The following is a 26310-nucleotide window of genomic DNA, read 5'->3' on the forward strand; positions in this document are numbered from 1 at the left end:
CTTTTTTCTTCTTCTTTTTCTTCTTCTTCTTCTTTTTCTTCTTCTTCTTCTTCTTCTTCTTCTTCTTCTTCTTCTTCTTCTTCTTCTTCTTCTTCTTTTGGACTAGTCTTAAATTAATGGGTCACACAAGTCTCTAAATACATTATTTCTGCTAATGTTAAAGGGAAAACAATTGTTCAAATCTTATAAGAAAGTCGGTACTGCTAAATTAGAAAGTTCACCTTACTCGGGCTTTGACCTTTGAAAACCATTTGTGCTGCATCCAGGTACTCTTTTTGGAATGTCAAGACCTGCCTGAATTCTGTCCAATCTCATATGTTAGTTTTCTCCCTCAGAGCATTTCCCTGACCACCTACAGCCTTGTTTTGCTTCAGATTCAACCACATTTCCCTTTTCTGCAAGGCCACACACAGGGATATCCTAGACCTGACAGGACTTTAGGGGGAAGAGAAGTGACCTCATCACCCCTTTCTCCAACATCCTTCTTCTTACTTGGGGGCCATGCCCCCCACCCCACCCCACCCCCGTCTTCGTCAGAGCTGTGTATTTCAACCATTCCTCTATTGTACTAATTCATCTGCCATGACAATCCATGTATGCATACCCTGAGTTCTTTTTTCTATTAATTAAAAAAATACTTATAGCATACAAAGAAATGGGTTTTAGTATGATATTTTCATGTGTGTGTAAACATCATTCTTTGTTCTTATTCTGAGTGAGGCCTTGGAGAATTTGACCCATAGATAAGAGAAACACACACACATTCACACACTCACACATACCACATACACATACATACCACATACACACACATACCACATACACACACATATTCACACACACAAACACACACATGCATACACGCACACATATGAAAGGGAAGAACGTACAGGGTTTAGAGAGGCCCTTGATGGAAAGCACACATTGTTATTGTTAACTTCTATCTTTATCATCATGTGAGAATATTCCCACAGGGGAGCTTCTCTCTGATTATCTACTGTCCCTTCCCTCCTCCATCCTACCATAGTGCATAAAAGGCCCAGAAAGGACGCTGTCTCCCAGGTTCCAAGTAAGACTGACTATAGTCTCTCTTCTAGCCTATCCCTGGTACTCCCTCTGCCCAACCCTTTATCCTGGGACAATGTCTCTGGGGATACCATTGGGGAAAATTTCCAGGGAATGCCTTAATATGGATTCGTTAGAGAAGTGTTGGACCTACCTCAAAGGCGAGAACACTGTAGCAAGTACCAAACAGAAGGGAAGAAACTCTTGGGCAGTGTGGGCAAAGCAGTGACTGGTGTCTTATGAGCATCATTTAAGGCCCTGACTTTTTCTAATTGCTCAGTAACCAGCTGCAGTTAATGGCAAACTCTGGCTAAGCTTCAGCATACTCAAAGAGGAGTAGCCTTAGTGTTTCTCCAGATGCTTGGAAGGTTTTCTTGGAGAGAAAGTACATAAACCCCAGGGATAAATATGGGGTAATTTTTGTTATTTAAAAATAAAATTGGGATACCAGAGCTACCATGGGGAATGCATCTAACTAGGGTGCTATGCTATTCGGAAATATGTAAATGAGTCCCACCCCAGAAGTCTTCCTCTTCCTCAACAGAGACCACTGATCTAAACAGGGTTCTGTTGACTTTCCTCTCATCCTTTTACAAAGACAGGACAGTGGAGAGAGTCACTGACGTGCTGGAGAAAGCGAGCAGGGTTTGAATATGCACCTCCCACGCCCGTCCCCCCCCCCCCCCCCCCCCCCGTCCCTGTCTCCTCTAGGTGCCCTCCCAAATACAAGACCCAGAACCACTCCAGGAGTAATCCCTGCTTGGGCAAAGATTAAAAGTTCCAGGAGGCCACATGAGAAATAAATATAAAGCACCAGAAGGAGATTACTCTGTACTTAGGTTGAATTACTTCCCTTTGGCACGTGGATTGTTTTCTTGTGAAGTGCATTTTGGCTACAGCAGGGAGCTGTGGCGGTAAGCACACCCCTTGATACTGGTAGAGAAGGAACACAAAGTTATTAATGAGGGTTTTGTTTCAGGTATGAAGCCTACTATCTGCCTTGAAGCCACTGTGTTTTCCTGTTTCTCCAGGTAGCATTGAGGTATATTACTCAATAACCTATGAAACTGAAGACCTAGGGAGAAACAAGTTGCAACAGTCTCAGCAAAATTAATAAAATTTAAAAAAATGATATTCAATGCATTCTTCACAGAAATAGAAAAGAAAATTCTAAAATTCATGTAAAACCAGAAAATATCCCAAGTAGTCTTTTCCCAAGCACTCCTGAGATTAAAGAACTATTCTGGAGGGATTGTCAAGTTAGATTATAGTTTATAGGTTAAAAAGAACAAGGTACTAGAAGAAAAGAAGACATGTAGACCAATGGAATAAAATAGAAGACCAAAAACATTAGTGCACATAACTACAGCCATCTGATAGTATGCAAAGTGGCCAAAAACTACATCCGAGAAAACAGTGTCCTCAACAAACAATGATGTGAAAACTGGATATCCACATACAGACGAATGAAATTAAAACTATATTTATCACTCTACAAAACAAAAACAAAAACAAAAACAAAAAACAAAACTCCAACTGGATCAAAGATCTCAATGTGGAAGCTACAAATGATAGAAGAACACACAGGAAATTCCTACAAGACATAGACAGAGGAAGGAGTTTCTGGATAGGACTCCATTTGCTCCTGAATGAAGGCCAACTATTCACAGCTGGAACCCCACAAAACTAAAAAGCATCTGTGCAGCTAAGGAAACGTTCAGTCTAATGAAGAAGAAACCCACAGAGCAAGGGAGAACCTTTGTCAGCTATATACCCAGCAGAGGATTAATATACAGAGAACTCAAAAAAAGGAAGGAAGGAAGAAAGGAAGAAAGAAAGAAGGAAACAAACAAACAAAGGGAGAAAGAAAGGATGGAAAGAAGGAAAGAGAAAAAACAGAAAAGAAACAGTCAAGAAACCAAGTGATCCAATTAAAAGTTGGGCTATGAGTCTGAACAGAGAGTTTTCAATAGAAGAAATAAAAATAGTGACGGTTATCAGAAGAGGAGGCAGAAAGATTGAAAGAGCCATAGAACTAGAAGTCCCCTGTGAGATTGTCTCAGAGACACAGTTTCCTGTATAGGACCTGAACAATGACAATGTCAGTAGGGATGCCACAAGATCTGAACAACAGCAATATCAACATACATGCTAACATGGGAAGGAGAATATTTCAGAGTCCCACCCCTAGACAAGGAACTACAGATGACTGATCACTGCTGAAAGATGGAGAATTAGCCTCTCTTGGGGATTAGCCCCCAGATTGGTTATCCAAGACAAAGTGGTCTTCACTGGAATTATACATACACAGCAACAAAAACGGACTCCTCAGGTCGAATCTATATATTTACACATCTATGTCTGTCTATCTATGTATGTATCTATCTATGCATCTGCCTACGTATCTAAGTATCTATCATCTATCTATCTATGTTACCATAATAATCAAAGAAAAAGAGGCCATCAATTTGAGATGGAGTGTGTGTGGGTGGAGTGGTCATGGGAAGGATTGGACAGAGGACAAAGAAGAGAAGTGATGAAATGATATTTTAACTCACAAATATATTAAACAGTAAAACAAAAGGCAAAAGGGAAATATGGCCAGAATTAGGTAAGGAGTAAGTACTGACAATATGTAGGGTAAAACTGAATTTTACCATTAACATCCCTAGCAAATCCAGAATGTGATTCAGCATAAATTTTTAGTCCATAGAGGGTTACATTCACCACTTTATTATATAATGTGATATCATAATTTCATTCCAGTTAAGACCGTCAAAACTGATTCAGCTTTGGATTAGATATCTGTGATATAGTTTTATATGAAATAATTTAAAAATAAAGCTGAAGTTTCTGTTCTCTGAGACTCTGAAGATAAAGCAAAAACATATTGAGGTAGGAGAGCACAGGAGTCCTGGTGGATGTCAGGATCCACGTAGTATATTATACTCTTTTCTAAATCTGTGGATGTCACCTTCATTTCAGGGTCTGACATGTTTCCTTCAAGGCTCTTTGGAGAGTTCAGACTCCAATCAGATAACAGAAGGATTCCCTGACAAATAATGATCTTACGTGCAAGGCACTCTAACCCACCGCAGCCCTGTGGAAACCTGCCCACAATAATGAATTCAGAGAGGATGAGGAACTGGAAAGTTGCCCTCTGATTCATCACTCTACTCCAGCTGTACTTAGGATAATGGATCCAGGCTCATCCCCCTTGGGAAAATGTGTATTTGGGGAAGGAAGATGCCTGGACAGCATAGAGAGGTTTCCTGTGCAGCCACGAGCAATTTATGACTTAATGAGTATATTTATAGGCACATTATAAGTCCTTTATCATTTCAGAAATCAATGAGGCAATTTCCAAAGGAAGTCAGTGATTTGTGGCTATCAGTTGACACTGATTATTTATCATAAGGAGAAAAGAATTCCTCCACTGAAGAAAACTGGTAACTAAGTATCTTAAAAAGAGGGAAAGCCCAACTCATAATGATTGAATGCAAAGCTTGGTGAAAGCAGATACGCTTAAAGCGAAAAGGGCATAGTGTGGCTAGTGGGTAAACATCTTTAAAAGCTATTAAAACTCTTATTTGCTGCTCATGACCAGGACTTAATGCAGAGAGCTGCCATTCACCAAGGACTCGTGGCTTCCCTGCTGGTTGCTTACTAAGTACTCTACACATTGTCTTCACCCCTTCACTCTTGATACCACACTGAGAGTAACAGGGCTCTGAGAGATGTGGTAACCAATTATTAAACAATGGTTTGCTAAAAAGGGGCAAATGAGATAATGAGCTCAAGTCTACCTCACTCTAAAACTGTGTTTTTGTTTTTCCTCTCAGATTATCACCATTGGACTCAAGTTATTTGATAATGTCTGAAACAGATGTGTTTGATCTTACAGATTCATTTCACTGTGCATTACAATATACATTTGTATATGCACATATTCAATGTACTTGTTCATCCCTTCAACAGATACTGATCCATTGTCCACCTGTATGAAGCTCTTACTAAGAACATGGGCCCTATGAGTTAACAACACCCAGAGCCTCTTGTCCCAGTGAGTTTAGCAGGAAGACAAAGCAAACAATATTTATATTGCAGCATTTGCAATGATTAAAAAAATGTGCGAGGTCATGAGAGCAGAACAGAGATGAAGATTCTTTAGACAAAGCACTCAAAACCATCACCACACTTGTCAAATTACCAGCTACTTTTCCAAAGCTACTGTTTCAGTTCAAACTGCAGATAACAGGAAGTGAGATGAGATTCTTCACTTGGTTTTAGGAAAAACTTCCATCTGGGCATCCATAGAGCACACAGGAAAGGGTGTATTTCTAGACAAGGGAAATCTCCTTCTCCCAAGTGTATGAACTCTCGGAAACTGTGTTCTGAATTTAGAAATCAACTTCAAACTTCAGTCATTGAGAAGTGGGTGGGTTAAGGTGAAGTATAAGCTTGAAGTAGCAAATATACCACGTTCTCTTTCTCCAATTGCCTTGACGATTCTGGAGTTGGGTTCAAAAAGACTTGTGTACAATAATCTTTTATTGTTTGTTCATGATTATTGTTTGCACACAATCAACTGTTTCTTTGGTTGGCAAAATCTCAGTTTCTTTTTTTAAATTAAAATTTTCAATATAATGAAAGGAGCTTTCAAATGCTACCCCGTTCGTTCTTTGAAAACCCACACTGAAAAGTTTCTACACCAACTATATTCTAGTGTTTGTTCCAGATTGAAATAGAAACACATCTTATAAATATAAACAATAGAAAAATGATAAGAACCAAATTCAAGTTATAGGCAGAGTAGCATACTGGGAAGCACAATGTAATGATTGTTAGAGTTCATCCAAACATGGTTGAGACAAATTTTGTAATTTACATTATGCCCTCGGGTCTAGTTTGTTTTCTATTGTTGTGATAGACACCGTAACTCAAGCAATTTGGGGAAGGAAAGGCTTAGTTCAGCTTATACTACAATGTCAGTCTATCGTTGAGGGAAGTCAGGGCAGAAACTCGAACAGGAGTCTGGAAGCAAGCACCAAGTAGAGACCACAGAGGTCACTGCTTACTTGCTTGCTCAGCATACTTTGTTAATGTGATCCACGACCACCTGTCCAGGAGTAGGAGCACACACAGTTGGCTGGACCCTCCCACATCAATCTTAGCCAAGATAGTACCTTCCCAGACACTTCCACAGGCCAGTCTGATGGAAGCAATTTCTGAACCGGATGTGTCTGCTTCCTTTTGGCTATGTCAGGCTGACAAAACTAGTGAGCAGAATGAACCAAATAAGTTTTCCTTTCTTGACTTCTAGTTGAATAACTAGTCTCTTAAGTGGCCATAATCTCTCAGGAGCCTATCTAGATACTGTGGTGGGTATTGTGTTCCCTGAAATATTGTGTGTTCCCCGAAATAAACATATCTAGGGTCAGAGAACAGACAGCCACTAGAACAGAGCCAGAAATGGTGGCTAGAAAATGGGAAGGGTAAGCCATAGCAGAAGTTGGGCGGTGGTGGTACACACCTTTAATCCCAGCACTTGGGAGGCAGAGCTAGCCAGATCTCTGAGTTCAAGGCCACTTTAGAAACAGCTAAGCATGGTGACCCATGGCTTTAATCCCAGGGAGTGGGGGCAGAAAGAAAAAGGTATATAAGGCGTGAGGACCAGGAACTAAAAAGGAAAAAAGCATGTAGTTAGTTAAGCTTTGGAGCAACACAGTTCAGCTGAGATTCATGTGGAGGAGGACTCAGAAGCTTCCAGCCTGAGGAAACAGGATCACCTGAGGAACTAGCAAGGTGAGATAGCTGTGGCTTGTTCTGTGTCTCTGATCTTCCAGCAATCACCCCAATAACTGGCCTCGGGTTTGAGTTTTATTAACAAGACTCTTTAAGATTCCTACTACAAGATACTATAAAGAATTCTGAGCTAAGCTCTTCCTAGGTCAAAGATCATTACTCACAACAGTGTGACAGGCAAGTTGTCAATATAAATATGTGGAAGCTTCCTAAATTAAAAATAACTTCTTGTCTTAGAGAAGCAATTTATGTTTTATCTGATTTATTTATTTCATTTATTTACTAGAGTCCTGCCATTATACTAGAAGCAATAAGAATTCATTCAATGAAATGTATTACTACTCACTGTTAATCTATATGAACAACATGAATGTAGCCTGAGATAAAAATTATGAAATGAGCATTGTCCCCATTTTAAGATGTTTGGGCAGCTGAAAAGATAAAGGAATATATGTGATGGCAAAGGAGTTGTGTAGGATCCTTTCTTTCTTTCTTCCTCTCTTTCTTTCTCTCTCTCTCTCTCTCTCTCTCTCTCTCTCTCTCTCTCTCTCTCTCTCTTTTTCTTTCTTTGTATGCCTGTACATCTGATGAATGTACATGATTATCAGCATGTGGACACTAGAATGGACACTCATAGGTATGTGGATTCGTGCATGTTGAGGCCAGAAGCCACACTGTGTGTTTTCCTTCATTGTTCTCTACCTTATTTTTTGAGACAGGGTTTCTCATTTAGTCTGGGGTTCATTTATTGGCTACATTGGCTAGCTAGTGAGCTATAGGATCCAGTTATTTCCATTCTCCAGTGCTAAGAAGGGACACTTGCCATTGTACCCAACATGTGCTCAGTAGCTGAACGCAGATCTTCATGTTTGTGTGTGGCATACCCTTGGCTAACTGAACCATACTAAGTTTACAACCCTATTTGTTTACTTGAAATATACTTTATTTCACAAATCCCTTTAGACTCACTTGGTCTTGCAGCTGATTCTGATGTATTACCGTTTCTAAAATGTCCTCAGAAAGCACAGACCAGATGCAGGCAATATTGACACTGGCTTGTTAAGACCTAGCTTATAATTAAACTGCTGGATCAGGAGGCTCCAGAATCAAACCCTTGACAGAGCTAGACAGGTGAAGCTGACAATTTATTCCTTGCAGGAATGAGCCAAGCTGTGGAATCAAAATCCTAATTACTTAGAGAAGTTGATGCACCATCAAATGGGGTTCCTATCAATCAAAGTCTAGAAAATGACCTTTTGTGTTTCAGGCTGCAGACATAGACTGTCCATGCATGGGCATCTGTTAACCTTTATCTGTGTCTTTATCTGCCCTGGCTTCCACATCCAGCCTGAGCTCTCGTTAGAGAATTTGCCCTTTCTTGTTCCACAGAAGCACACAGCTCTTTGAACATCTATTTCTATTCCTTTTATTCTTTCCTTCCTCCCCCATAGCAATTTCTACTTGAACTGATGTTCCTTGGTGGGGTTCAGACACGTCCATCAACTCATCACTCAGAATCCTGATATGATTTGAAGTACATTCCCTGAGGTGAAAAATAATTTTTGTGAAAGCACTCTTTATTATTGTCAGTTTCACAGTTTGGAGTTCTCTCTCTGACTTTTTAAAATTTCATGTTTTCCCAGTTCTTTAAAGTCACAAGCACATGGAGTTATCAGTGAGTGCTTGCCATGAATCATTCTATAAAACATCAGGACAAATATGCAGGATAATAAAAAAAAAATTGATGTATTTTCCCTGGCTTTAAACTCACTCTAGCTCCACTCTGCACTTTACTTTCTCTCGGGGTAGGTTCTGTGGGGTTAGGAAGCACATGGATAAGCTCAGTGACATAATGAGGCTCCCATTCAACCTGGAAGTGATATCACTTCCTTCAAAATACTTACAAAGCCTTGTGCTTAACCGAGTCATTGTGTTACTGTAAATTTTATTGTTTCACAAGTAGTTTCTTTGTCTTGGGTGGGTACTCCATGTCTGTTAGAAAATCCTGCTGAGGAGAAGGGCAAGGCATGAGCTCATTTATTTTCATGACAGGCCTGTGATTTTGGAGGCAAGTTGTCACCAGCAAATGGTTTGTAAGGGGTATGCAACTGTATTTCTACCTTGCACTGAGTATAGCAGACATATTTCTTAGTAGAATAAACATCAGAAACTGATCCTAGGTCTTCAGAGGCTATGAAGGGAGAATGAAATTGTTTTATTATATATATATCTCATATAGAAAAATTGTATTCCTGGTTTTATTGCAAGAATTACATCAAGATTGCAGGAACTTTCTTGGCAAAGGCCTTTTGAGCAGTGAGTACAAGGCTCATATTTCAAATGCATGCGTGTGTGTGTGTGTGTGTGTGTGTGTGTGTGTGTGTGTGCATGTGTGTGTGTGTTTATGAAAAAATACATTTGAGCTCTTATACCAAGAAGTAGTTTTGAGGTTTTATTGTTTATTGATGGAAAACTTCCCCAGTATGGTAACCTTGCTATTTTTTTTTCTTCTTCTTAGTAAGGTCGCCACATTTAACACCCCTGTTTCCTTTATATCTTCACATAACTGTTGACCATGAACTGTCGCTCAGTACCATCTTCTTCCCCCTGAAAGGTCAGTGGTGGCAGATAATGAGGATGTTTCCTGATGTATCTGCTAAATTAGCATCTGCCTCAACCTAAGTATGTGACACTTTGTGAAAGAACTCCTTTATGCTAGGTGACTGACACCTCTAAGTAGTGTCCCTGTTGCTATTACTAATGTGGGAATGTCACATCAGGCAAATCACAATGAAGCCTGCAAGGGCAGATGAAATTCCAGCAGATGATACTCTGCATTCGTCTAAAGTAGTCATTTTCAACCTGTCTGTTGTGACCCCTTTGGGGGTCACATATAAGATATCCTGCATATTAGACATTTATATTACTATGATAATTACATCATAACAGTAGTGAAATTGCAGTTATGAAGTAGCAACAAAATGATTTTATGATTGGGGGTCACCACAACATGAGGATCTGTATTAAAGGGTTGCAGCATTAGGAAGATTCAGAAGCACTAGTCCAAAGCGGCTGAATTGTTCAGAGAGAAACTGGTGTCACATTCAGACGGCTCCAGATATAACAGTGGTGCGTGATATTTTAAAAAACAACAGCAGCAGCCCTTCTCACACTTATTATAAAATACTTTCTAATATATAGTACAAATTTGTGTTCCACTTTTTTTCCATCACAAAAAAAAGAACAAACTGATATGAGAAAACATCTTGATAAATCAAGCTCAGCAAACTTCCCCAGAATTGTACTTGTTGCGCTAACCTATCTCTGGAGATCTCATTTTCACCCACAGAAGCACAGCATGCAACTGGCCTTCTACCTTTGAACTTGGATTTGCTATATTTACCCTTGTTTTCTCATAGGATGCTCTCACAGGCAGAGTGGGAGCTAAATCAGGCTCCGATAGGGCTTCCTCATCCTGAACAGTTCTTTGAGAACACTGTTTTCATAAATAGCCCGCAAAGCAATGGGCTTCTGAGGTCACCGGGCTTCACACAATTGTTCTCCAAGGGACTACGTGAAAGACAGTGGCAGGCTGAGGCCTGCAGTTCCTGGAAGCCAGGTTTCTCAGCATTGAAGGGCTATCTCTTATGAAACAAAGCACAAAGCTGTGTGAAGGTGACCTTGGTCATTGTTCTTGGGGGCTGTGACTTCAGAAGTGGAGGTTTCTCCTGAGAGGATAGGACCAACTTTGAAACCGATATTATCTTTGTTTCAGGATGCCCATAGAAAAAGCAAGTTCATATCTGGAATGAGATAAATGCTCTTCTACAGAAAAGGGGCTGCAAAGTAAAGCACTGTCTCAATTCACTAACTTTCCCTCCTACTTCCTTCACACCCCAAAAGATTAATCCTACCCAGCTTCGCCAGAGGCAGGCACAATGGGGAACTGAGCACTTCTTATATGAAGTCTATTTTATAGACATTCAGAGCAGGTGAATAAAACCTGTGTATTGCTTGGCAGTTGTCTGAGGAGGTCGGAGAGGGTAGTATGAGGATCGTTCAAACTTTGATAACTGAGAAGGCAATGATCACTTTGTGGTTAGGCACGCCCGCTGGTTTTTGGAAGACCAGATTTCCATTCTAAGCATCCACGCGAAGTGACTCAGAACCACTTGTCACTCCAGTTCCAGAGGATCTGACACACTCTTCTGGACTCTATGGGCACACGTAGATACACACACAGCACACATATATACACACACATAAATCTTTTTTAGATAGCATTTGATAATTTGCTGACAAGAATGTATTATATTGTCATGTAGATATGGGTAGCGTCAACACAAAACCCACAACTGTCACCTCAGAGGGGACATGAAGTAGCTTGTTCTGGAGTCAACTAGGAGTGACTATGGTCTAGGAACAGAGATTTTTGTTAGGACAACTTCCATGTTCCCATGAGGCAGAAACAGAACAGAGAAGGCTTTAAACTGAGTCCCTGCAAGCATGTTAGTGGAAATGCGTGCTAGAGGAGTTATAACAGCAACTTCAGATGCTGTCTGATGACTCTCAGCTTTTGGGTTGGTTGAGGCTAGTGATTTGCTCAGTTCCTACATCCCAAAAGGCTTCACCTCATAGTCACAAAGAAGGTAGAACCCACAGAGGTAGGAAAGGAATGGCGGGTTGGAAATAGCTCAAGATAAGTTTTAATTAGGCGCTAGACCTGCAGCATTCCAACCCAGTCCACAGTCTTTGAGGTTCCAAACAGTCAATCAGTCTTGCTGAAGGGTCAGGGGAAGGTGTGGCTTCTTTCCAGGAACTTCCCTTCACAGTAGATACTGTACAGAAACAAGTAAGGGGTGGGAGAGGTCTTTACACTTAAAACCAGCAGACTTTCTCTTTATTCCTAGACACCCATGGCAATTAACATACAACTCATGCAAATTCCTGGTGCAAATTTCCTGTGACTCCATTTCTACAAAAGCAGTAGAATGTATAAACACAGAAACAAAGCAAACTATTTTGTTGTTTTTCCCCAGGGCCCTGTGATTGATGGCAACGCACAAGCTTTGGGGAAGGGCTCTTTGTGAGCTGGGGTAGATTCGTGAAAGTCTGCAGACCTAAAAAGCAAGTTACACTTAAAATGTGTTCGCATTTATCTTGAGCCCATCTCTTTGGCGGGGTGCATGTGGACTTTGTAGGCTGAGAAGTACTTAAACAATTGTCAGTAAATATTTCAACATAAAATATGGTTTAAGTGCTCTGATCCCATATTCAGACCAGAGCATAAAACATGACCACAGTATTGCTCCCCTCTACATCCCTGATGACATTTCCCTCCTTTGTGACAGCCGTTCTGAATTCCTTTTAAGTTTATTTGGGGTCAGACCCCTAAATTAGCATTGCAGTGCTCTAAGTGTACAAATCTTCAGCCAGTTTCTGGTGAAGGTGGAGATGGTAATATGTCTTAGTTATGGATACCGTTGAACTTCGTGACTTACAAAAATAGGAAATGGTTGAGTATATGCTATAATTGAGAATGTATTTTTGTTTGTTTTGAGACAGAGCCTCATGTCACTCAGGCTGACATTGACCTTACTATGGAGTCATAGCAGGCCTTAAACTTTTGATTCTCCAGTCTCCACCTCCCAGGTGCTAGAATTTTAGGTGTTACCACCGTACCCAACTCTAAGCAATGCTTTTAATATTCCTCTTTTATTTTTTTGGTTTTTCGAGACAGGGTTTCTCTGTGTAGCTTTGCACCTTTTCTGGAACTCACTTGGTAGCCCAGGCTGGCCTCGAACTCACAGAGATCTGGCTGCCTCTGCCTCCCGAGTGCTGGGATTAAAGGTGTGCACCACCAACGCCCGGCTGCAAATAGTTATGTCTTTACATACAAGGACGAAGTTTGCAGTGTCTATACAATTATTTAAATACTAGTCTTCAAATGGAAAGACTAGTAACATTTCAAATTAAGAAGAAACAAAGTTACCCAGGACTGTATGTAGCTTGCATTGCTTGTAATGACTTTATTATAGTCACACAAAACTATGATCTTTTTCTTATAGTTATTATTCCATGTTTCTCCTTGGACTGTAACACACACATACACACACACACACACACACACACACACACACACACACACACCACACACACACACACACACACACACACACACACACACACACACCTCTGCAGAATAAACACTTAAGGTTAATATGTTGAAGACTTCAAAACTACAATTCAATTCATTTAAATCAATACTATCTGACTATTGGACTAAATTGATTTGTGATTGGATTTCACTGGCAAACAAAAAATGGGCACGAATACTCTGAAAAGCTCCTATGCTAAGAAAGTACTAAAGGATAAAAATGAAAAATATGACCTTTCTGCTCACTATTCTCTCAGAATGAACTTTCATTGAGTTTGTTTGTGACAATTTCATGAACATATGATGATTATTGTAACACCCCTCTGACGTCCCTCCCACCCTGCCATCCCCTCCTCCCTGTAAGTCCCTTCCCCACACTCACTGGTTTGTTTTTCTGCTATTGTCCTTTTGTTTATTGAGACTCTTTGAGTTTGAGCAGGGTTGTCTGTGTGACCATGGATTTGGAACTATCCCTTGGACCCCAGTGGGCTCTTCAGTGCCCTAAGGACACAGCTAAGGACAATGACTGCCTCTCCCCTAGAGTCTATCAGTAGACAACAGTTGAGCAGGTGGATGTAACGTGCTATAGACACTCCTCTCTACAGAAATGATTTCTGATAAGGCCGGCCGCAGGCAGTCAGAGCTGCTGTTACGTCATGACTACATTGTCTATGCTGCACCCACAGACAGTGTTCCAAGGCTTTCCCCTGTTTTCTGACTTTTCTACATTTTTTCTACCTCCTTTCCCATGATGTCTCTGGGGCCTGATAGGGGCGGAAAAGGTGCCATTTTTAAGCCTGAGCATTCATGTATCATTTATTCTCAGCACTTTAAGCAACCATGTGGCTCTTCCTTCACTGCCATTCATTGTAGAAAGGCCTCTTCAGTTAAGACTGGAAGTAGCATTTGTCTATGGTTATAGAAATAATTATTTAGAAAGCAGCTTGGTGCCATGATAATTTAGCTAAAAAGTATTAAGTTCTTCTGTACAATCCAAAACCACTGACCATGGGTTTTTGACCATTTTTGAGTAGTTATTATGTATTACTTCCTGTGAAATGAGCCTCAAATCTAAATGGGGAATGATTGGATACCCCCAGAACTGCCATGCCACTATTCCTCCTGTGGGTCCATATTATCTGGCAGGCTGGTGTTTAAGTTTGCAAGGTTCACAGCTGAATAAAACTGTTGATGTCTCTCACTCCCCCAGCATCCTGTATTGAACCTTCTGGAATTACGAAAGCTAGCCAACATGGAAGATGCTTCTGGCTTGATCTCTCTCTATATTTTGCAATCAACATGTATGGAGTCTTTAGCAGTAGGCTCTTATCAATTATTTCTAGCTAGCAAGCAAGCAGAGAGGCAAATACCTATATTGTTTGGGGATCACTGAGGCCTCCCTGACCGACAACTGTAAGGAGGCATCTCACACCTGCTTTTTTTCTTTTCTTTTTCCTTGAAACCCTTAGATTTTGGGAACAGCATTGTGCAGTTTGCAGAATCTCTCTTTCCTAAGTCTCTCTCTTCTTAAACTTACATATATTTTACTGGTTTACAAAGTAGTAAGTTTATATGTGGTTTTCCCCATACACACTTAGGCTTGGATAATTGTCCCTCCTTTTTCCCTTTCTCCACCCCACCCCAAATTCTAGCTAAAGCTTTCCACCCTCAAAAGTAACACTCTATTTTCATTTCACCTGTGTTAAACTACCTCCCCTCTCTTCTGATTATTTTGGATAATTTTCCCCTATATTTATTCATCTATTTATAAATTCCACAATTTAATTTTTCTTAAAATCAAATAAAATTCCATTATGCCTATGTACCATATTTTTCATTGTCCATTTATATCAATTGATTGACATGTAGGCAGATTCCACTACTCAGTTATGGAGAATACAGCAGCAATGAGCATGTTTGAGCAAGTATCTCTGGAGTAGGAATATGGAATCCTTTGGGCATGTACCCAGGAGTGAGTGAAATAGTGGATTCTTGAGTTCCAGAATACAGATAAGGGAAGTACATGTGAGGTGACTAGGCATTCAGTGCAGGTCCTCCAATGGATAGGTTCGAGTCCCAGGGGAGGGAGCACTACCTATGGGATGATGAACAGGCATTTGGCATAGGTCCTGAAGTGGCAAACTCATCACTCATTTCTAATTAAGTCAATAAACCTTGATATGCATTTCCAAAACTAATTTAAAGATTTTTCCTTTTTACATAATGCATAATAACTGTGCATCCATTTGGAATTTAGTAACAGACATTAGTTAGAGACATTCTTAAGTCTTCAAGCATCTGATTGGTCTTATTCCTATGCCAAAGTAAGTTGGGAAATTGGAGAAACATTTGAGAGAGGTGGTGGGGCCATGTCACTCGGCATTCTGAAGAGAGCAATTTTATTTCATAAAGTGCAATTAACTCCTATGTGTATCAAGGCACCTGGCTGTAGGTATGGTGCATTGACTCCTAAAATATTCCTATCACATCCCTTAATCACAGACTTGACATGGCTCAGTTATGAAGTAGCCGAAAATAGAGAGAATTTCTTTTAAAATTCAGACGGTATGCACCACTGTCCACATAAAAGCCCTCCAAATTCAGCCTTTCTTCTTCTGCCTTCATTTCTAGTTGGCTTCTTCTTGGTCACATATAAAGAGTGAAGAAACATTGAATAGCATTCAACTTTGCAAACTCATTCGGCTGAAAGGGGGTCTCACGACTCCTGGAGACACTACTGATTACTCTGGCGTTGCGGAGATATTGACCTAATTATTCCATCATCTTATAAACTCTCCCTGTACAATGCCTAAATTTGCCTAGGGTACCACAGCCAACTGGTTTTTTTTTTTTTAAGAAACCTACTCAGACACTGTAAATAATTTAAGCAGTCGTGCAGATAGAGAAACTGATGTAATAGAGAAAAACCAGCCACTTGTTTTGTCTTCATTTTGATACCCTTAAGAAAAAAAAAAAAACTTATGTTAGTTTTCATTAGAATTTAGCACACTTCGGTGTGTCCTATGACATACAATCAACAGTCCCCATGATGATCTGAAATGTAATTCAAGGCCTGGGACTCAGTTTGGGACTTTGTTTCAATTTTGTTGTAAACAGTTTGTTTAGGAGAAATAAATAAAAGCAAAAATGTCGACTTCCCTTACTTTTCAATAGCATCGGATGCTTTGTCCTACGTTAATGTACTTTAAAAACACACCACCATTGGTAGGAGCATCCTACATGTTCACTAGCTTTGATGGAAGTACTCGGACATGCTCAGTGAGAGAGCTGCAAAGTTAAAGAAAAGAAACAGCTGGTGTCTCAGGGAGACATAGGAGTTCCCATTTTTACAACCTGGGCGAGAGGCAGAGGGAAAGAGACATAAAAATCAACACTACCTTGTTTAACTTACTGGGCTTTGAATCCAACCCTAAGGTTCTCTATGGAGACACAGAAAAGTGGTTTCTTATTAACACCTTTCACTACCCTTTCTGGCTGAAAGCATTTTCTTTGAGCAAATGCAAGCCTGTGCTATAACCCCAAGTCCCCCACCCCCACCCACCACAGCCCAAGGGGAATAGTAAAGAGCGGCATGTCCATTAGCCCGTGGGTAGACATACCTCAGGTAATTCTAGGGGCTAGGGTGGTTAGTGAGAGGCACAACTCCCATCTTTACTTAGGGCTGACCTTATTCCATTCTGACTACCATCAACCTTAGACAAACTACAAAAGGGACTGTTCCTCTCCTCCAGCTTGATTCCTTTCAGGGCCCCTTTCCTTGACTAAAGCTGGCCCTCTCCTGTCTTTCAGGGTCTCACAGATGATTGCTTATCGATCCTGTGTGTTTTTGCAGCCGTATTAAATATCAGAGATAATCAAATCAACCATGCTATGACACAGACCAGATGGTAGACTACTAGCAGAGCCAAAAACTATTTTAATCTACTATTTCTAGTGTTGCAGATTTGTCATAAGACCGCATGTTCTTTTTACTTTTTTCTAAGTCCTTTTATTTTCTAAACTAGGTGTTATGATATTTTATTTTATTGCAATAAATTTTGTAAAAGTAACTTAGAAGATGTTCATTAATTTTGTCGATTGCCTGAATTATTAGGTTATAATACCTTGTAGTTTTAACTTGAATGAGTGTGTTAGTCTCTATCTGTCCCCTCCTATACATTTAGATATAAGATACACTCTTCAATGTTAAGGTCATATGTGATAGATGCAGGAAGAGTCTTCCAGAGTTTTGACTTTGGAGTTTGTATCCATATCATTTTTTTTTAAATCTAGGTTCATGGGCCTTACACCAGAGATCCCTATTTAGTACTTATGGGGAGGACCTCATGAGTCTACATATTTTTTTTTTTAAAAAAAACAGAAAACTAAAAAAAAATTGTGATGCTAATATTGCCACATCATTTGAGAAACAGCAAATCAAAGAATAGGGTATCCCATTAGACAAAGTAGGAAGAACAGTGCCAAGTAATTCAAGACTTTACAGTAGACTGGAGGGAGATGTGGCTCAGTGGGTAGAGCATTTGCCTACAATGCAGGAAGGCCTGAGTTCAGTCCTCAACCTGCCATGAAACTGGGTGCAGTAATGCGTGTTTGGAATCCTAGGAGAGTCAGATGTTCAGTGTCACCTTGAACAAAGCCATGAGTTCAAAGCCAGCCTGCCTAAGAGACCCTACCTAAGAAAAATCAAAACAAAAGACATCACAGTGGCCAAGGCAGCCATGAGCTAAACTATCACTGAGCAGAAGGTGTGGAATGAGGAAGGCAGGAAGGAGCTTTGCATGGAGGTTCAAGAAGGAAAAAACCAAAGTCCAGGAATGTGTGCCCTCACACTGTTTAGAGAATATCTTGGTGCTCAGCATGGGCAGTCATGATTTCATGGTGGCTGTTTCCTAAACTTCACACTTTCCTCTGCTTAATGGACAGGCCCACTAAAAAATCGAGTTCACTAAGCAAATGACAAATTGACAGCTTGCTATATACCTTTTTCCAGGAGGAAAATGTCAATGTAAATGCTCTGATTTAATAGTTTTCCTAAAATGAACAGGCATTTTCGTTCCATACATAAAGAATATTTTAAAATTGACATCTATTCATTGTCAATGGTACCAGGTTTTCTAAGTACATTTTCACGTAAGTATTTACTGTACTGGGAGTCTATCACCCCATGCCTCCTTATCCTGGCATCTCTTTCTGTTCCCCATTCCATTTGCCTTGTTTGTCCCCCTAGAAATTTTACTTCTACTTTCAAATCAGAGATACAGGCATGATCTTCGTTGCATGCCCATTTTTATACACCTATAAAAGTGTATATTTAGTGAGCATATTTAGAATAAGTCATTTGCTCTAAATCTGATCAAGCTTCTGAGTCCTTGGAAGACTATTAACTCTACCCTGTTATAATCCTATCTTCCCACTCCTAGACAGATGTGACAAAATGAGGTGGATTAGGCATGAATGCCTACTGCCTGACTGACTTGAAGGACAGCTCTGCCATCTACTAGATTTCATCTAAGTGATTCCACTTCTCTGGATACCAATAACCCTTCTACAAATGGGGGTAGTTCTTTCTGTATATTTGCAGAAGTAATCAAACAAGCTAACAGATATAAAATTCTCTTTACAATTAAGTTTTTTGCCATTCAAACTGTCCTTAATGTTTGTTTCCAACCTAGCAACTAAGCAAACTCCTTATCTATTACTTTTATGTAATGTGGCATCATTAGTTGGTATTGAAATCTCAAGTGTAATATCTCATAAGCCAAAAAATTAAGTGATTATTTATGAATGCTATATGAAAATTTATTTCTCTTTGCCTTTAAAAAATCACAGATATTACATTTATTCTTTCCATAAATACTGCCAAGTGGCACTAATTGAATTCTGTGGTTTATAGTTTGGAGATAGGGTCTTGATGTATACTAAGGTGAGCCTCAAACTCTTGATCCTCATGCCTCAGCTTCCCAAATGTTGGGGTTTCAGATACACCACCTGGATTCTCCATTTCTAAAATACTTAGCTCTACATTTAGAATTGTCAGGTGATCTTTTAAAAATTCCATTGCTTAGAATGTACCTATCAGCACTGCTTATGACAGAGCCCAGGTACTACTAGTATTTGCTGAAAATCCCTGGGAGATTCCATTCTGGGAGTGAAGTACTCCAGAAAATGCCATCAGCAAGTCACTGGCAGAGAAACAGTGTGACATAGCACAACATTGGGAGAGTGTCCAAAGTTCTGCAGTAATACAGAGACACTCCACAGAAGGGAGAGTCAACAATGGACCACAGTGGTCTCCCAGAAGCAGGATGGAAAATCAAGACGAGATACTCTACTGGCAAATATGTGTAACAGCCCAGATGACAAATGACTGGTTTGGGGAGACTGGAATAAGGCAGCCAGAGGAGGCTCTAGTATTGGTGAGGAAGATCATTTGTCCCTAGGTCTCCAAGCACTTCAGAATCAAGCATGTAAAAATAAATGCCTACCTACTGATTTTTGTTTACAAGAGCCAGGGCTCTTAACAGATGCCTAGCATGATAAAGGTCCTGGGTTCAAACTGATCCTCCAAATCACAAAATTAGTCAAATAAAAATAAATCATGATAATGGAACAGGTTCAATTTGGATCATAAATAAATGTGACTCTTTGGGGTTCTTAAATTCTACATGACAAGATCCTGAACTGATGGGACCCCCAGAGTAAAGTTCATTTTCTTGTGAAAGCAAAGTATCCCCCATCTCTAAGAAGGCCAATTCAAAATCCAGGAAGAGAATGTTGGCTTTCAAGGGTGTGGGAGGTCATTGCATCTCTCTGGAATCTCAAGGAGGACCTTGCAAATCTTCTCGGAGGTGGCCTTTTCTTCTGTTCATATGAATATTCATTATCTAAATACATATATAAATAAACCATGAGTTTCTGTCAATTCTAATTCAATAGCATCATTTGAGTGTATCTAATTAACTTAATCCTCATGTAATTGCTCTAATTGAAACTTGTATAATCTCTCATGTTGATTGCTACACCAAACTCCTAACTGGTCTGTTTTCTCAAGGATTTCTGAACACAGTCCTGTTTTTTCTGGCTCCTATCTTTGCATATTACTTACAAATCTAGTTTACAAGCATTTCCTCAGACCCCCCAGTTGTTGTGCTTAGGCTCAGGAGCAAGTCCAGTTGGTCTGGTATTATTCTGCCTGCCAAAAGGACCATGTCTTTCATCTTCTTTAATCAGCTCTTTAACCATTCATTTTAATCATTACATCTTCTACTCAGTTCAGACACTTGCTGTGTACTGCTGAATCTTTCAGAATAGTAGAGCACTATCAATCCTCTGCCTTGACCACCTTCAAGTGTCTGTTGATACCTAGGATCCCACAGGGCATGGTTGCCTATATAAGAGTAGGTGTCATAATTTGTTCTAGGGTCAGGAAATCCTGTGTCACTATTCTCTTGTAGTAGTTGCTTGACTAAACTTAGAAGTCCAAGCCCAAGTTAATCTCCCTCTTATCCTTTATAATAATAGAAACTCCTTCCCAGTACTCAGAGAGAAGAGAGAGGAAAACATAAAGCCAGGTGACAGGCTGATCTGCCACATTATTGAATAGGAATGGTGATGCAGCAGTAAATGTGGCTGTTTGGATACGACAAATTAAACACAGAATCCACAGACCAGTCAAGAGGTGGGTGAGGAGAGTCCTAGTGGGTGATCATGCTGATTACCTTTCATATTCCACTTGTTCTAACTTGGTTCTTGTTTTGTTTTTAAGGATAACAGGGTAGTTAAAGAAGATCTACTTCTACCAACCTGGCATGAGAATTGGAATGGGTCTCCAAAGGCTTGGTTTATTTCTTTATAAAGTCCTTTCTTTCTGAGGGTAGACAAAGTTATCACATGGTGCCAGTGGATACATAAAAGGAACCTTAAAAATGCTTGTGAAGGTGGGAATAAACTCTCATAGTTTGAACCTGAGCCAAATTAGCCACCATGCCACACCATGTACCTTCCTGTGTAGACACTCAAAAGCAGTCACCCTTTGAAAATCTTAAGCCTATCTTCTAACCCAGCTCATTGCATTTTGTTCTTTCCTCAGTCACCTTGAATATTCAACCTGGTCAGTACAGTAAGGACAATTACAGAATGGCAAATGACATATCCATACCTAGGATTGCTAAACAAGGTTGCTAAACAAGGATCAGCAACTTCTGTCCTTCAAAGCTACATCTCAATAGAGTGGTAATACCAGAATTTGGTCAGCTGAAGCCTAAGAATGGCAAATTTGAGGCCATCCTGGGCTACATGGGGATACCCTATTTCAAAAACAGACATAAAAATAACAGAAACCAAACAAACAAACAAAAAAAACTACTTTTAGAAGGTGCATCATCACAAACTAAATGTGAGACAGTGAGGGTGTCCCCAACCTCCGGTCCTTTACAGGAAGCCATTCCTAGATCATCTACAGAATTTCATCACTAAAGGTGGCAAGTTCATCCTATAGACTGGAGTCCTCTGGGAAGGCTCACAGGGATGCAGGGGTCCCTGGAGCGTCTCAGACATACTGTGAGCATTGCCATGCCCTTCCCTAGCTGGCTGTTACTTGAGCTATATTTCAGATTCTTCCGTTGAAATCAAAAGCTGACTCATTCTATCTCCAAAGATGGAAAAAAAGAAAAGTGATCGAAGAAATTTTACAACTGTTTCCTGGCCTGGGCCCTTGATTTATTGTGAGTCCCGGGAAGGGTGTGCAATTTTGCAAGCATTAGAGAATGGTTTGAGGGGCAGTTTCTAGCAAATTCTGCAATCACTTGAAATTTAAATCCTGAGAAGCATTTCTCCTGTGATGTGAAAGTTGTGGCTGAGCTCACTGAAAGGCAGCTGTTTGATCTCTCTTGACCACTGGTATTCCCTGATGCGCTTTGTATTAGTTCCAATTTCCATCTGGAGAATTTGCATTGCCTTGCTGTCCTGATTCAATTTCATATGTATATTGCTTTCTATGTAGACTGAATTGCATCTCACTCACCAGTTTGTTTTGAGCACACCCTGAGAGGAAATCATAAAATTTAGAAGAAGAAGAAGAAGAAGAAGAAGAAGAAGAAGAAGAAGAAGAAGAAGAAGAAGAAGAAGAAGAAGAAGAAGAAGAAGAAGAAGAAAGAAAGAAAGAAAGAAAGAAAAAAGAGAGAGAGAGTTCATATGCAATCCATCCAGTTAATTAATTCCCTTACAGCCATGGTTTTGATCCCACACTAGAAAACATATTTTTATTGTCTGATCCTGAACCTGTGCTGGGATAGAAACTGTGTAGTCCAGATGATATACCTGCCTCAGCCAAATGTAAGTTTTAGCGTCTGATGAACTCTGTCATTGAGAGACACTCAGAAATTAGGGCAGCCTTACCTTTAAGCCCTTTGAAAGCATCCATCCACTTACAGACCTTGGAAAATGCCTTGACAGGTTAGGCACTCCAAAAACAAGTGTAGTGAATTGCTTTCTACAACCCCCACACACAGTTCCTCGGGGTAGTGTGCAGACCGGCACAAGGCACAGCAGCCTCTCCTAACGGCACTTTCACTGGCACACGTGTAAAGTTTGTCAACCCTAATTTGTGCCACCGATTTGTTTTCTAACCTTCTGCTTTTACTAGGCTCTAGAACAAAAACTCTCAAATGGGAAAAGAGCAAACACCCCTGTGGAAGGCATATACAACAAAGGAAAGTTGAGATTTGGGAAAGGGGAGCGAAGAGTTGAAGAATAGGCTGAATTATTAATATTTTCTATTGTTCGTTGAATAGCTAAGCTGACAATAGTCATTGTGTTCGCAGACTTTTATTGTAACTGGGATTTATTGTATTGGGTACCAGGATCTGGGAACACATATTATCGAAGAAACAATCTCATACACAATGGCTGGCTTCCCAGGCTGTGTAAAATGCCTGTTTTACTCGTAATGTAATTTGGATGAGTGACGCTATTGCATAAATATTTTTCAACTGTAATAAATATTTGAACAACTCCAAACCTAACATCTTTAAATGTGGATACGAAACACCAGTAATCTGCAGCTTTAAGAATGGAACTATTAGCACACTCTCTGAGTGGTGGTTGTGGACAGTGTGGAAGAGCTTCCGTTTGGGTCTTTTGTCCCTTCTGAGGACTCTGCAGGCTGAAGATAACTAACTACACATCCAGATTTTGCCAGAACTGGCCTCAGAGAGTTTCTTCTTCTCTTTCTTTTTGATGAAACTGTCTCGACTACCAGTACTGTTTTCCTATCTATTAAGACGACATTACTGATTATGTTTGTGTATAGACGCATCCACTCTTCCCTGTGCAATCTGTATGAGTCTATTTCTGAAAGTATCTATTCTTTCCCACTGTTCCTTATAACCTTTCTTGGCCGGCATCCTTCAGTCTTGGTTACAATAGTTACATAGGACTTCCTCACTGTGTACCAGCTATAATACTTTCTTGTTTTTTAACTTGTTAATATAATGAGCAATGGTGGGTTGGGGGAAATTGAAACAGCTTTAAACTGCTGGAATAAATCCCACTTGTTCAAGGTATGCAGTAATTTTTACATATCAATGCAGTTTGTTAAGGATTTTTTTGAGGGGGGGAGTTTCTGAATTAATTAGAAATGTTGATGTTCAGTGTTCTCCCTCACCAACTTGGTTTCATATAATATTAGTTTCACAAAACAAGTTTTATCTCTAATATTTTCTCAAAAAGACCATATTGAATTGACATTAATTCCTCTTACATGTTTGTATGATTCCTCCTGCATAATCTTCTGGGCCTGGAGATTTTTCAAGAAAGTTTTAAATTACAGATTCAAATTTTTTTAATAATTGATTTTAATTGCCAACTTTGTATTAGGCCATTTGTAGTAGTTTGCATTTTACGGTCAAACCCTTCCATCTATGTTTTAAATTTATGCATATAAGGCTGGCCAATTTTTTTTTTTTTTTTTATGATTCTTCTGGTGCCTGCAGGGTTTGCATCAAAATCTGCTGTTTTATTCCTGGCATAATGATTTGACTTCCTTTTTTCTTTGTTTAGTTTGACAAGTTTGTTCACGTTATGAATCTTTAAAGAGCCAATACGTTGTCCATTGATGGTGCAGTTTTCTATTTTTAGGATTATTCACATCTTTTCTTACCATGTTCCTCTCTTTTTCCCTGCCTTGCCTTCACGTTCTTCTTTCAAGAGCCTCACGACGTGGGCACTCATGGACTCAAGACACACTGTGCCTCTCCTCTCCTCTGCGCATGTTCAGACCACGTGTCAGGACTGTTAACCCTCCCCTCCGTGTTTCTATGGCAAGGTGCAAGTTCGCAAATATTGCTGTATTTATTCTGTTTAATTTATTTTCAAACTTTCCATCATCATTTCTGCACTTTATAGATTATTTATAAGTGTATTATTATTTTCAAACCTCCGGAGATTTTCATGTTATCTTTTTGTCCTTTCAATTCCATTCTATTGTAAGCCAAAAACACGTACTCAATGTATCAAGGGCTGCTCTGATTCTATTAACTTAACTTTTTCTTTCCACTTTCTATTTCTTACTTCTAGAGTTTGCATTTCTAGGGTTTGCTTCTCTTTGCTGTTGCTGTTCGTTTTGTTTTGTTTTGTTTTTGTTTTGCTTTTTCATTTCTGTTTCTTTAATTTTTTGGATTTTTTGTTCATTTTTGAGGTGATAATTTAATTACAATATTTCCCTCTTCCTTTTTGTCCCTCCGAATCCTCCCATATGTCCCTCCCCTCTTTCCTTTAAAGTCATGCCCCTTTTTTCCACTAACTGTTATTCCATGTATGTATGTATGTGTATGTATGTATGTATGTATATTCCTAAGCCTAATCTGTTGAATCCATATAGTTACTTGTAGGTGGATTTTCAGGGCTCACCTGTCAACATTGGACAACTAATTGATGTATTCTTCCCTGGGGAGGGCTACCTCTCCCTCCTCATCCCACAGCCCGCTTTATTCAGTTGTCTATAGTTCTTTGTGTGTGGATGAGGCTTCATAGGCTTTTTCCTGTCCCGTCTGTTCTTTGTTGACATTCTTGTTCAGCTAGCATGTGAGAGGTCCTGTTGGTGACACTTTGTGAGTACAACTTCTTTATATCACCTAATTAACTTGATATTTGTGTGTATGTGCACCTTGGATATTTATTGATTTGTTTGAATTATGGTAGTGACTATCCATTGAATCATGTTTTACACGGCTGCTCTAAAATCCTTTTCAGATAACATCTCTGCCATGGCATCCTCGTCCTCTGCTCATCATGCATTTCCTTTCCCTATGAGAGCTCACCAGTTCTTGATATGAGGAGCAATTCTTCAATTGAAACCTGGAAAGGAGACTCTCAGTGATATTTCATTCTCTCAGGTTTGTTTTGCTCCTGCCTGGGAGATTAATGACTGATTATCACCAAGCAGGTGTTGAAGGGCACATTTGCATTTGGTCTTTACTGATATATACAAGGAATAAGGAACTCCTTATTGCTGATAATCAAACACTAGAGTTTGATTTTCCCACATGGTTGCCACTGACACAGTGGACAGGAAATGTCTTATTACCAGCCAACAGAAGCCCCTTGGCCTTCCTTGGCACTATCCTAGTGAACACTGAAACACTTTGTGACAACCTCATGAGATCGTGGCTTACCAACTCAGAGTCTAAACCCAGCTCTAGTCCCAGGATTTCCCCTCTGCACTGTGGCATTTGTATAAATCAGGGAAGTGATGGTTTAAAGCTTTCTCTCTTCCTTGGTTCCCTCTTTCATAGTATTTTGCTAAAAGAAATCGTGCTTTGGCTGGTTTTTCTTTCAGTTCAGCTTTTGTTTTTATTTTTGTCTGCATTCATTATTGTTTCCAGGTGGCTGGCTTCTTCAGCTCCAAGTCTGGGATAGATGAGGCAAGAAGAGCATCCAGGGATCTCATGCCTTTATCTCCCTCAAGTCTAAGCTCCCTTGTTATCTCTAAGCTTTGGAGTTTTCACGTGTGTTTGTTTTGTGTTTTGTTTTTTGGTTTTTTTTTTTATTTATTATGTCTACAGTTTTAAGTTGCACTTAGATGGAAAATAGAAATAAATGCCTCTCTCCATTTTCTTTGGAAAAATTCTTAAACCCAAGGCACCAAGTTTTATAAGTGATCTTAAAGAAGGCATTGGACACATGAATGACTTTAATGTTGGACTTTGAACTTGACCTTACCATTGGAAAGCCATACCCTTAAGTTTAAAAAAAAGTTCATCAGG

This window comes from Onychomys torridus, chromosome 15 (genome assembly GCF_903995425.1).
Source record: "Onychomys torridus chromosome 15, mOncTor1.1, whole genome shotgun sequence".
Taxonomy (NCBI): domain Eukaryota; kingdom Metazoa; phylum Chordata; class Mammalia; order Rodentia; family Cricetidae; genus Onychomys; species Onychomys torridus.